The sequence below is a fragment of the Accipiter gentilis genome, chromosome W (genome assembly GCF_929443795.1).
Source record: "Accipiter gentilis chromosome W, bAccGen1.1, whole genome shotgun sequence".
In the NCBI taxonomy this organism is placed as follows: Eukaryota; Metazoa; Chordata; class Aves; order Accipitriformes; family Accipitridae; genus Astur; species Astur gentilis.
In genome coordinates, this window is record NC_064918.1 from 15,722,939 (window position 1) to 15,736,116 (window position 13,178).

At 45.4% G+C, this 13,178-nt stretch overlaps 2 protein-coding genes across 9 annotated transcripts in view; both read right to left on the reverse strand.

Moving 5' to 3' along the window:
• LOC126035382 (transmembrane protein 267-like) overlaps window positions 1-2,397 on the reverse strand; it is a 30,329-nt gene extending 27,932 nt beyond the window's left edge. For 5 of the 7 annotated variants that reach the window (XM_049793927.1, XM_049793932.1, XM_049793934.1 and 2 more), the window contains exon 1: window positions 1,466-2,397. The gene's annotated coding sequence lies outside the window, so the exon portion shown is untranslated. Of the gene's footprint in view, window positions 1-651; window positions 691-1,024; window positions 1,061-1,465 lie in introns of all 7 variants that reach the window. The other 2 variants (XM_049793931.1, XM_049793928.1) reach the window with 2 other exon arrangements.
• LOC126035320 (uncharacterized) overlaps window positions 1-13,178 on the reverse strand; it is a 245,625-nt gene that overhangs the window by 10,809 nt on the left and 221,638 nt on the right. Inside the window, exon 2 of one of the 2 annotated variants that reach the window (XM_049793821.1) lies at window positions 8,501-8,885. The exons of the other annotated variant lie outside the window; for it this stretch is intronic. The gene's annotated coding sequence lies outside the window, so the exon portion shown is untranslated. The remainder of the gene's footprint in view (window positions 1-8,500; window positions 8,886-13,178) is intronic. 2 annotated transcript variants of the gene reach the window in all.

A 13,178-nucleotide genomic window follows, 5' to 3' on the forward strand; every position in this document is an offset into this window, starting at 1 on the left:
TGTTAAAACAGAAAAGTGGGAAATAGATGTATTGCACAAGAATGCTTAGAAAGCTAACTTCACAACTAAAGAGTATGGGTGGTCAGTACAGTTAACTTATCGAAGAAAAGATTTAGGTTGGGTTTACATAAAACACATGCACACAACAGTTGATATAACAACACTACTTAGAGTTGTGATTTCTCATATTTTTATATGGGATAAAGCATTAAAGCATTATCTCTGCCTATACCCACAAAATGCAATTTTGTTGATATATTTAATTTCATTTAAGAAAATTATAAAAATAATTTTAATAAATGCACAGTTGACATTGATCTAAATATTTTGTTGTGTCCGTAACTTACAAAGCTGTAAATATGCATTTGAGGAAATACCTGACACTAAGAGGCCTTTCAACTCATGGTGTAAGACCAAAACAAAAATCCAAGGGCTAAAATTACCATTTAGAAATATTATCACTCTCCAAAATTTTTGCTCCAATTTTGCAAGAAGTTATCGGGTACATGAATACATATAGGAATTTAATGCATAAAATTCTATTGTCCATTTTATGCAAGAACTGAAAAGATTGCAGTAGTCCCTTATAGTTCTATAATCTAAAAAAACATTATTTGATGTTAATTTACGTTAAAAATTTAATAAAATTACCTTTTAAGACACAAGCGCAAACCTTTAATGCATTATCTCCTGGAAAAGCAGATCCAAGCATAAAACAATCTGTGATGGACTGATAATTCAAATATTTTGGGGTCAGATAATTATAATGGTGTTTTTGAGGTTGGAGGATAGAAGGAGGTTGAAGAGGAAAGAGGACAAAAGCACGCAATACATCAGTAGGATTTTACCAAGATAGTTAGGAACAAACTGAATTAAAACCAAAAGGAAATTGAGACAAATAAGCAAACAATTAAACAAAACAAACATAAAATCAGGATCCACACTGTTTAATTAAATTATTTATTTCAGGGACCATAAATTGAAGTGTTTGAAAACAGCCTTCCCAAGCTACTAAAATACAGACCTTCTCCTTAACGAGTACTTCGGAACTGAGGTGTATCTAAGAGGAAAGAAAGAGTTGAAAGAAATATCCTAAGAGTATTTAGTAACTTGAAACAAACCATAGTACTATCCAGTTGAAAAAAATTCATTTGTCATGCTAGACAAAAAAAAAAAAAAAAAAAAAAAGCATAAGCAGTTTTCGTATTACCCTCATTAATTACAACAGCATTCGGATCGTAAACAGCTAATCCAATTTAAGATTTAAATACAGTCAGTATGCATAACTAAAGAGAGGGATAAAGGAAAGACAGACATGCAGCAGAGACATGCAAAATTACAGACATCAGCAACATTTTTTTATGTCTTGAAGTAAGGGTATTCTTTGTCTCAACATCCAGCACCAAAACCCCTCATTAACCATGTCCTCAGTCATTAAAAAATAAAAATATACTGTCATCTTTACCGCAAAAATGGAACCAAGAGTCTTACGACAGCCTTCTCCCGCTTTAGCTTCTTCTCAGTAAAAAACATCGTATTGGAAACGCTTGGCCCCGGGTTCCCCTCACCAACGGACCCCGAAACCGAAACCCCAACCCCGCCGCAGGCAACCCGGAGCGATAAGGAAAAGCCCACGCCTCCCGCTGGCGGGGGCTGCCCAGCTAGTTGTCGGCAGGCCGGCGGAGGGCACACTACGCGGGGAAACGCCACCTTCCGCACCACAGGGAGCGAGGCCGCCGAGGCAGGGCGCAGCTCTGCCCAGCCCGGGCAGAGGCAGGAAGCCGGCCACCGCCACTCCCTATGCCCACCCGACGAGCGGCGGACCGCCAGGCACCTCATGAGGTGAAACGGAGCCGACCACCTCGAGCCCCGTCGGCGCGGGGCTAGGAAACATGCGTAGCCGCGAAGAACGCTGGGACTGCGACCCGCCCACCACGGCTGGGGGAGCGGCCCGTCTCCTTCCTCTTCGCCCGGGACCGCACTGGGGTGAAGGGAGAAATTTTTTTTAGAAAAATTGAAAACAGTTTGAGTATTTCCCACAAGATTAAGTAAAGCGCTGGGGAAAAAAAAGCAACGGTAAAAGGTTAGTGTTCTATTACTAAAGATAGCGTGCACCACCAAGTGACTGACCACACACCAGAAAGGACTAAACACACTTCAAATAAATATTTATTTACTACAAAACAGTGGAGTAGAAAGCATTTGGAAAACTTTTTACTCTATTCAATACTGGACTACTTGGTGTAAGCTTATGAATAAAAGAACGTTTTTACAGTTAAAAACTGCTTATCCCTACTCTAGTCACTTGAGCAGTTTAGCTAAGATGTTTGCACCATCCTCTATAAAATTAAACTATTCAAACAGACATTCATACATTTGTAAAGTAGCACTGTCATGTCAGCCCTGTCATATTTATACAGCTGTGCTCTATTATTTCACCCATATTTTTTGCCTATCCACATTATACAATTGTGGTATTTTAATACCAAATTAAACACTTTGCTAGTCCTGAAAAAGCATTCAACTACAGCTTCAGCCTTTCTTCCTCTTACACCTCTGTAGCCATATGTTTGAGTTAATGCCTAGGCTGTGGTGATACTGCTTAATTTAGGGTTAAACATGATGCATTGTCCTTTAAGGAGGACCATTACTCCATAGTTTCACTATGCAGGCCCCATTACTTTGTATCATACCTTACTAATGACTATGCCCTCAAAGAGGAACTAAAGACTGATAAAAAGGAAACACCCTACTCCAGAAGGCACCAAAGGCAGGATGATTGCCAAAGAAACATGAAGTCAGAAAAACAGTGATAACTAGGGGAAAGGGAAAGGCAGCAGGAGGAAATAATGACCACGGACTCAACTCAAGACTGGAAAAACTTGACAACCCCCCCCCACACACACACACACTTGCAAGCAGCATGCTTGCTAATTTACATAGCAAGCGAGGCTAATTTAAATGTAACTAACCAATAGTAGATGAGATGGTGACTACTAACCAATGAATGTAAATTTAGGCAGGTTTTTACTAATCATGTAACAGGATCAATACGCTGTAGTTCTTTGATGTGGTGTGCTAGCTTTGTGGAATTATCACCTGTTGCAGAGGACCCACAGGGGACATCACACACAGACCAATGTGATCAAGTGAAGCCCATTTACTACAACGTTTGACAGTTATATACCTTATGCGCTTGTGCACGCGCCTTATACAATACTCTAATTGGTCCAATACCCCGGTTCACGCGACACTATCTTATCCTCTATTGGCTGTGCAAGCTTCTTCACGAGGTGTCCAGCAGTTACTTATCTCATTCTTCGGCATCCAGGAGTTGTTTGTCAGGCTCTTCTTATCTTCCTTTTCCCAGCGTACAAGGACACAGCATCCTTGTCCGCTCCAGCACTTTCTAAACTTATGCCTCGTTCCCACCTAACGGCTGGATTGCTCACATGCCCTCGCCCAGCCAAGAAATCCTCAACAAATCCCCCTTTTTGTTTTTGAGCAATCCAGGCTTGCTTAAAATTTTGTGATGCCATTTTTTCTTAACAAGCTAAACAAGGTAAAATTATTACAATAGCTGAAATCACAATAACTACAACAATGCCCATAATTCTTTCAGCCAACCCGTTACCCCTAATGGCCCAGACCATGAGGACTATGAGGAAGATGAACCATCCATACATTCTTGTGCCATCTTGGTCCGCGAACTCAGCCCAGCAATCGGTAGGTGCCAGCTTTCCGTGGGCGTCCCCACAGAGGCAACGATGGCCTCACCGTACCCCAGCCCAATGCTCTTCAGAAAATCCCCGTATTTATACATTTGCAGAGGAACGGGTTTCAGCGCACGTGGCCAGCGGGTGCCAAAAGTCCGCCTCGGTTGCAATCTATGATGCATGCGCTCACTGGCCAGGCGCGCTGCACGAGTCATAGCCATCTTGTCTATTGGTTCATGGGCTTTACGATGCAGTTGCGATGCACAGAGAATCTTGACCTGTTATGTTAGCCAAGGTGACCTATACATTAGTTTTTGGCTGAGGTGGTATTCATATTGCTGCACCATCTATGATGTTCCAGATGATGATGGTCGTACAAATCGAACAAGAGTCCGTCGTGGGCCTGTATCTGTGGAAACACAATCAACCTCGTTCCCAGGTTATTAATGGAAATAGACCTTACCCCTAATTTTGGCTTTAACTTACTTTTACGTTTACCCCACACTGTCTTCCCGTAATCACACTATGCTTAATCAAATTATGCTTAACACACTTTTTACCTAAAGCAAGTTCTATATACAATAAAGCACGCTGTTCTAAGTCTTCTACAAGTGATAATTCCTTATAATGCCCTAACCAGAAAACCTCTCTGAAGGACTCAATGTCCACTAGTCCTCTAAAGTGTACTACTCTATTAGTCGGAATCTGTCGGATCAGTGGCTCCAGCACCCACCGGTGCCGCGCCAGTTGCCGTTGGGACAATTCCGGGTCCAGCATCAGTGCGAAGCCATGGCTTGGCCCACTTAGCCAAGATCCAGCGAAGGCCTCGATCTGTAAGCAGACGCATATACCCTCTCCCAGTAAGCTTTACTTCTGCGGGTCCGCACCATTGCCCGGACTCTGGGTCCTAATACATTACCATGATTCCTGTAATTTGTTGCATCCTTTCGGCCTGTAAAAGAGCATGATGCACTACCATCGGTGGGTCTTTGTGATCACCTGTCAATCTAAGATAATTTAGCATAAATAAGGCTTTGGCCAAATGTTCCTCTGGGAGTAAGGCCTGGGTTCCCCCCTTTTGTCTTTGCAGCATGCTCTTTAAGGTTTGGTTGGCTCATTCAACAATAGCCTGTCGTGTGGGAAGATGTGGAATACCCAACCATGGTGAATTCCCCACAAATTACAAAATCGAGCAAATCGTGTAGAACCATAGGCCGGGCCGTTATCCATCTTAATTTCCTTAGGCACACCCAGCACTGCAAAGGAAGCGTGAAGATGTTGTTCAACATGTAAGGCCTTTTCTCCAGTTTGTGCTGTGGCCCACATGGCAGCAGAATAGGTATCAATACACACATACACATAACGCTTTGCACCAAACCACGTGACATGGGTGACATCCATTTGCCACAACTGTAATGGCAAGAGACCTCGTGGGTTAACCCCACAGCCCAAGCCCAGCCCTTCCTTTTGACAATTGGGGCATGCTTTAACGATACCTTGGGCATCAGTGAGCGGTAAGTCAAATTGCTTTGCTAACATCTGTCCTGGGTTCAGCTGGGATAGAGTTAATTTTTACAGGAACCTGGGAGGTGGGGGGCATAGCCGGGGCAGCTGACCTGAACTAGCCAAGGAGCTATTCCATACCATGTGCCATCATGCTCAGTATATAAATGGGGAGCGGGCCGGGGGGTGGTCTCGACTTTCGGTGGGGGAAGTGGCGGAGCGTCAGGTCCCGGGTGGTGAGCAGTTGCACTGTGCATCACTCTTTTTGTATATTCTTTCATTAGTACCGTTGATGTTGTTGTAATTTTTTTGTGTTTGTCCCAGTAAACTGCCTTTATCTCAACCCTCGAGGTTCCAGGTTTTTTTTTCTTTTCTCTCCTCCGTCTCCCCCCCATCCCACTGGAGGGGGGCGGAGGAGTGAGTGAGCGGCTGTGTGGTCCTTTGTTACCGGCTGGGCTGAAACCACGACACATACTAGCAGGTTGGAGCAAGAACGCATGTGATTGCCGTGCTTGTTGAAAACGATTCCCTGGAGGAGGCTCCCATGCCGCTGCAACCAGTTGGGCAGCTCTGTCATTTCCCTCTGACAAACCTGGTAGCTTTTGATGACTTCTTATATGCGTTATAAAATACTCTATGCTCCGAGAGTTCAAGCACCACCCCAACTACATAAAGAGAATCGGATACAATATTCAGCAGCTCCTTAGCCCAATGCTGCAGTGCCCAAATCACAGACTTTAATTCTAGCATCTGTAAGGAATCCCCAGGTTCTCCTTTTTCAACATGGTCATACCACTGATCGTTAGCATCTTTCCACATACAGGGGGCCGTACCTGTCTTTTTCCCAGCATCAGTAAACACTGTTACCCTGTGTACAGGTGTTTCCGACCTCCATGGTTTTTGCTCAAAGGTTTGCTGTTCCAATGGTGACCACAGCTTATGCTTTGGATATTGATTACTTACTGTACCTCCAAACCCCGCTAATGCAACTTGTAGCGCTACAGAATGCCGAATTCCCCATTCCAAATACCATTTTACCAGAGGTATCAGTATCATTTCTGGTTCCGTCCCTGCAATCTCTACAATCCTCGTTCTTCCCCTAATGATCAGTTGTGCAAATAATTCCAATTGGGTTACAATAGATTTGTCTGGCCATATGGCCAAGAAGACCCATTCCAGAATTCTCAAGGGATCTGAGCGCTTTGTGTCCCACTGACAAATTACCGCATAAGGGTGTTGTTTCCGAGAGTCCCCTGTACTAATGATCATCAACATGATCGGTAAATCCTCATTGCATCTGGATGCAAAGCTAGATGCAATTTTCTTTGATATATATTCTAAGGCTTTTTGCTGTTCTGTCATTTCCCATTTCTCATCTGCACGTGCGCTCGTACCCAAGAGTTCTACCAGAGGGGTCATATCGCCATTAGTGATACCGCAAAGATTCCGCACCCACTGGATATCTCCCACAAGCTTCTGGACATCATGTACCGTTGAAATTTCTCATGTTATTTGAACCTTCTGAGGTTTAACATTGCTAGCATCTATGTGCCACCCCAAATACTTCCAAGGTGCTGACATTTGCGCCTTTTCAGGAGTGATTATTACTCCGCGATGGCTTAAGATGTCCTGCAATTGAGTTAAAATTTCACCCTGTGGCAAGTTCCTTCCCGCTATCAAAATGTCATCCATATAATGATAAATAATTGACTGAGGAAACTGCTTTCTTACAGGCTCTAATGCCCAGGCCACATACACCTGACACATCGTGGGGGAATTGCGCATTCATTGCGGTAACACGACCCAATGGTATCTCTTATAGGGCTCTGCCTTGTTAATCGATGGTACCAAAAAGGCGAACTGTTCAGCGTCATCTGGGTGCAAGGGAATGGTGAAAAAACAATTGTTGGGAACTGGCTTGATGAAAAAGAACATGGGTCTATAGAAAAGTTGTGCGAGCAGAGTTCTGTGTGAAAGAATGTCAGCCTGAGCAGCAAGATTAGGCCTTGGCCGAAAATAGCTGGCTTTACTGATAGCAGGAGAAAAACAGCAGCTGGTCTCGCTGTTATCGGGAGAAAAATAAAAACAGTGTGACCTTGGCATAAGTTCACAAGTAACTTTTGAAGAAGTTCTCATGAGAAAGTTACTGAACACGCATAGCTGCCAGCCACAAGTGGGTGTGTTTTAGTAATGAATAAACATTAGCAATGTACCAATCATATTAGGGCTAGTAGGCATAATTATCGCAAACTGTATAAATATGAGCTATCCGTGCAAATAAAGTGGAATCACTTCTATCACTCATATTGGGTCGACTTATGTGCATTCCTCCGCCGCTCCAACAAATGGCGCCCGAACAGGGACCGAAGAAAGGGGGATTGGAGCGACGGACACTGAGAAGCACCGGTAGCAGCGACCGGGGGGCAAAAGATTAACCGAACGCTGATCGTCTTGGTTGGTGTGTTAACTCTCGTGCCTGGACCGTCCAAAAGGGGTTCGCCGTCAGTGAGGGCTACTGGAAAAAGGCTGCAAAGACTTTTTAACTGAGGTGCCTTAATCAAGGTAGCACCAAGGAGTATCAAGAAGCCGGCCGGCAATGGATCAAGAGGTAGCCCTAAAATTATTACAGTGCTTTTTAGAAATGCGGGGGGTAAATTGCGTTAAGCAAGTTTCGGGATTAGTTGCTTTAGGTCATGTTAAGGGATGCTTTAGGAATCCGGATTTATTATTTAAGGAGAGTGAATGGCGTAGATTAGGAGACGTATTATGGGATATGGTAATTGACGATGATAAATCAGCTAAAAAACTAATGAAGCAAGGACAGAAACCTTTCAATTAGTGTGGGTACAGCTTTTGAGCTTAGTACCTGGAATGCTATCGGAACCTCCCTATGGGATGAAATTAGTGACGGGTCTAAAGAAGTTAAAGGTCTTGCAACTTTATGGAAATTGATTAAGACAACTCTGCAAAAAATGAAAGCAGATCGTAAAGCGTCTGCGTCTGCTTTTGCTGCTCTCTCTCTCCAACCGCAAGCAAAAGGGAAAAGTGGGGAGAAAAATATAATGCAGCGAGAGAGAATTTTGGAGCTTGTTCGCCTGCTCTTGTGCCCTTGACTTCTGTTCCACTCCCTGGGACTGCCGATATTAATCAGCCATCCGACAGTTCCCAAGCCTCCCTAACTGTACGATTAAAGGAAACCCTACAGAATCAGGGACTGACTAAAAATCTGCCTACGAAAAAACAGCCCCCAGATACCACCGTTCAACATGAACAAATTATACCTAGCATACACCCTGATTCAAATAATGCAAACAAGGACTTGGCTACTCTAATAATAGAACAAAAAGAGACAATGTTAGAATTGTTAAAGGAAATGGGGAAAAGAGACGGGGAAACCAACCGCACCCGCCATAGACGCGGAGCCGCTTGTAATAGCCGCTGCAGAAGAAAGGCAGAGACATTGGAGGGGTGTAATAAAAGATGCCATTATAGAAGGGACTATGCTCCAAGCATTCCCAGTTATTGCATCAAATGGACAGAAAAAATGGGAGGTGTTTGACTGGAAGGTCATTGAGAAATTAAGGAATGCTGTGAGTCAGTACGGAATCAAATCTGCGTTAACTCACCAAATACTGCAATTCATTTTTTCTGCTGATACGCTGATTCCTCAAGATATTAAACAGCTAGCACAGTTGATTTTGACACCCGCCCAAATGTCAGTGTTTTTCCGGCAGTGGGAGAAGCTCTGTGATAGGGAACAAGCAACACCACGACAATAAACAGATCCCCTATGGGGAGTAACCATGCAGATGCTGATGGGTACTGGACCCTTCGCATCAGGGAACGCTCAGTTACAATGTATCACTGAGGTTCATCATCTATCACAGATCTTGGTGTATCAAGCTTTTCTTACCATACCAGACAATATGCGCAGCCATGCTTTTACCCAGGTGTCATGGTTTCAGCCCGGCCGGTAACAAAGGACCACGCAGCCGCTCGCTCACTCCTCCACCCCCCTCCAGTGGGATGGGGAGGAGACGGAGGAGAGAAAAGAAAAAGAAACTGGAACCTCGAGGGTTGAGATAAAGGCAGTTTACTGGGACAAACACAAAGAGATTACAACAACAACAACGGCACTAATGAAAAAGTATATAAAGAGAGTGATGCACAGTGCAACTGCTCACCACCCGGGACCCGACGCTCTGCCACTTCCCCCACCGAAAGTCAAGAGAGCTCCCCCCAGCCCGCTCACCATTTATATACTGAGCATGATGTGACGTGGTATGGAATAGCTCCTTGGCTAGTTCAGGTCAGCTGCCCCAGCTATGCCCCCACCTCCCAGGTTCCTGTAAAAATTAACTCTATCACAGCTGAACCCAGGACATTATCCACCCCTTATTCTATACCATCTACATCATGCCCAGATCTTACATTTTTTTCCAATCAACCACTACTACTTTCCTGGTCTTATATATAAGTATATGGACTCCACCCCACCCCGACCTCACACACACACACACATGGTGTTCCTTTAGCCTATGGGCTATCCCTCTAATGTGTCCATCGATTTTGGGGCTCTATCTGTTGTAAAAGTTCTTCAGGATAAGAGAGAGACGGTGTGAGATGTTGGGTTGTTGTACGCTGCCTCTGGAACTTGTGGCTAGTACAGTTGGTGCAACTCATGCCCTTGGTCTGCAGGTCGAGGATGTTGATCTTGAGGAAATTGCTGGGTGCCAGTTCAAGTTCTATCGCTGTTGTACTTGGCTCAGTTTCAAAAGTCCATCCTGTAGTCATTTGGATAATTCTCACAATAATACCCTTGATATGGCATATAGACACTATAGATACAATGACATGCATTGGCAGGTTATTTAGCAGTTAAATATCATACAGCCCAATTCACTGGCTATTCTCTCCCAAAATCAAATCTCCCTGAGGTACACATCGAGCTTCCCCATCCTTCTGCATCACCCACCAGGTGTACCCAAGTCCTTGAGCAAAAACAACCCCTTGAATGGGTTTGCCTCTGCTTGAGGGAGGACTAACCCAGACTGTCTTTCCTAACATACTCCTCATGCGCACTACAGGGACTTTATCCCCTTCTACAGTATGTGGAAGTCTTGGTTGGGCGGGGCCAGCCTGATTGGCGGATCCTCTAGTATTAACTAACCAGGTGGCTTTCGTTAAATGTGTATCCCAATGCTTAAAAGTTCCACCCCCCATCGCTCTCAATGTAGTTTTCAGCAGTCCATTGTATCGTTCAATTTTTCCGGAGGCCAGTGCGTGATAAGGGATGTGATACACCCACTCAATGCCATGTTCTTTGGCCCAGGTGTCTACGAGGTTGTTTCGGAAGTGAGTCCCGTTGTCCGACTCGATTCTTTCTGGGGTGCCCTGTTGCCATAAAATTTTCTCTTCAAGGCCCAGGATAGTGTTCTGGGCAGTGGCATGGGACACAGGGTATGTTTCCAGCCATCCAGTGGTTGCTTCCACCATTGTAAGCACATGGCACTTGCCTTGGCGTGTTCGTGGGAGTGTGATATAGTCAATCTGCCAGGCCTCCCACTGTTTATATTTCAGCCATCGCCCTCCATGCGACAGGGTTTTTTGCCGCTTGGCTTGCTTAATTGCAGCACGTTTCACATTCATGGATGACCTGTGCGATAGTGTCCATGGTCAAGTCCACCCCTCGATCTCGAGCCCATCTATATGTTGCATCTCTTCCCTGATGGCCTGAGGTATCGTGGGCCCACTGAGCCATAAATAGCTCACCTCTACGTTGCCAGTCCAGGTCCACCTGAGACACTTCAATCTTGGCGGCCTGATCCGCCTGCTGGTTGTTTTGATGTTCTTCAGTGGCTCGACTCTTGGGTACATGAGCATCTACGTGACGTACTTTTACCACTAGCTTCTCTATCCGAACAGCGATATCTTGCCACAGTGCAGCAGCCCAGATGGGTTTACCTCTGTGCTGCCAGTTGCCCTTCTTCCATTGCTGTAGCCACCCCCATAGGGCATTTGCCACCATCCATGAGTCAGTATAGAGATAGAGCACTGGCCAGTTTTCTCTTTCAGCAATGTCTAACGCTAGCTGGATGGCTTTCACCTCTGCAAACTGACTCGATTCACCTTCTCCTTCAGCAGTTTCTGCAACTTGTTGTGTAGGACTCCATACAGCAGCCTTCCACCTTCGATGTTTCCCCACAATTCGACTGGACCCATCAGTGAACAGGGCATATTGCCTCTCATTTTCTGGCAGTTTATTACACAGCGGGGCTTCTTCAGCCCGTGTCACCTCTTTCTCTGGCGACATTCCAAAATCTTTGCCTTCTGGCCAGTCCGTGATCACTTCTAACATTCCTGGGCGACTGGGGTTTCCTATGCGAGCTCGCTGTGTGATCAGTGCGATCCACTTACTCCACGTGGCGTCAGTCGCGTGATGCGTAGAGGAAACTTTCCCTTTGAACATCCAGCCCAGCACTGGCAGTCGAGGTGCTAAGAAGAGCTGTGTTTCAGTACCAACCACTTCTGAGGTGGCTCGAACTCCTTCATATGCTGCCAGTATCTCTTTTTCAGTTGGAGTATAGCGAGCCTCGGATCCTCGATATCCCCGACTCCAAAACCCCAGAGGTCAGCCTCGGGTCTCCCCAGGTGCTTTCTGCCAAAGGCTCCAGGTAGGGCCATTCTCCCCAGCTGCAGTGTAGAGCATATTTTTAATATCTTGTCCTGTCCGGACTGGCCCAAGAGCTACTGCGTGAACAATCTCCCGCTTAATCTGTTCAAAGGCTTGTTGTTGCTCAGGCCCCCATTTAAAATCGTTCTTCTTCCGAGTAACTTGGTAGAGAGGGCTTACAATTTGACTGTAATTTGGAATATGCATTCTCCAAAAACCCACAACACTTAAGAAAGCCTGTGTTTCCTTTTTATTAGTCAGTGAGGACATAGCTGCTATTTTGTTGATGACGTCCACAGGGATCTGACGACGCCCATCTTGCCATTTTACTCCTAAGAACTGGATCTCCTCCGCAGGTCCCTTGACCTTACTTTCTTTTATGGCAAAACCAGCCTTCAAAAGGATTTGGATTATTTACTTCCCTTTCTCAAAAATTTCTTCTGCCGTGTTGCCCCATATGATGATGTCATCAATATATTGCAGGTGCTCTGGAGCTTCACCTTTTTCTAGTGCAGCCTGGATCAGTCCATGGCAAATGGTGGGGCTGTGTTTCCACCCCTGGGGCAGTCGATTCCAGGTGTACTGGACGCCCCTCCAAGTGAAAGCAAACTGAGGCCTGCACTCCGCTGCCAAAGGAATGGAGAAAAATGCATTAGCAATGTCAATTGTGGCATACCGCTTAGCTGCCTTTGATTCCAGTTCATATTGAAGCTCTAACATATCTGGCACAGCAGCGCTCAGCGGTGGTGTGACTTCATTCAGCCCACGATAATCTACTGTTAGTCGCCATTCCCCATTGGATGTGTGCACGGGCCATATGGAACTATTAAAGGGTGAGTGAGTTTTGCTGATCACTCCTTGGCTCTCCAATTGGCAAATCAGCTTATGGATGGGGATCAGGGAGTCTCGATTGGTGCAATATTGTCGCCGGTGCACCGTCGTGGTAGCAATTGGCACCTGTTGTTCTTCAACCTTCAGCAACCCCACAACCGAAGGGTCTTGGGAGAGACCCGGCAGGGTAGACAGCTGTTCAATCTCCTCCGTCTCCAATGCAGCTATACCAAAGGCCCAACGGTACCCTTTTGGGTCCTTGAAATACCCCCTCCTGAGATAATCTATCCCAAGGATGCACGGGGCCTCTGGGCCAGTCGCAATGGGGTGTTTATGCCACTCATTCCCGGTTAGACTCATTTCAGCTTCCAATACGGTTAGCTGTTGGGATCCCCCTGTCACACCAGAGATACAGATGGGTTCTGCCCCTTTATAACTTGATGGCATTAGGGTAC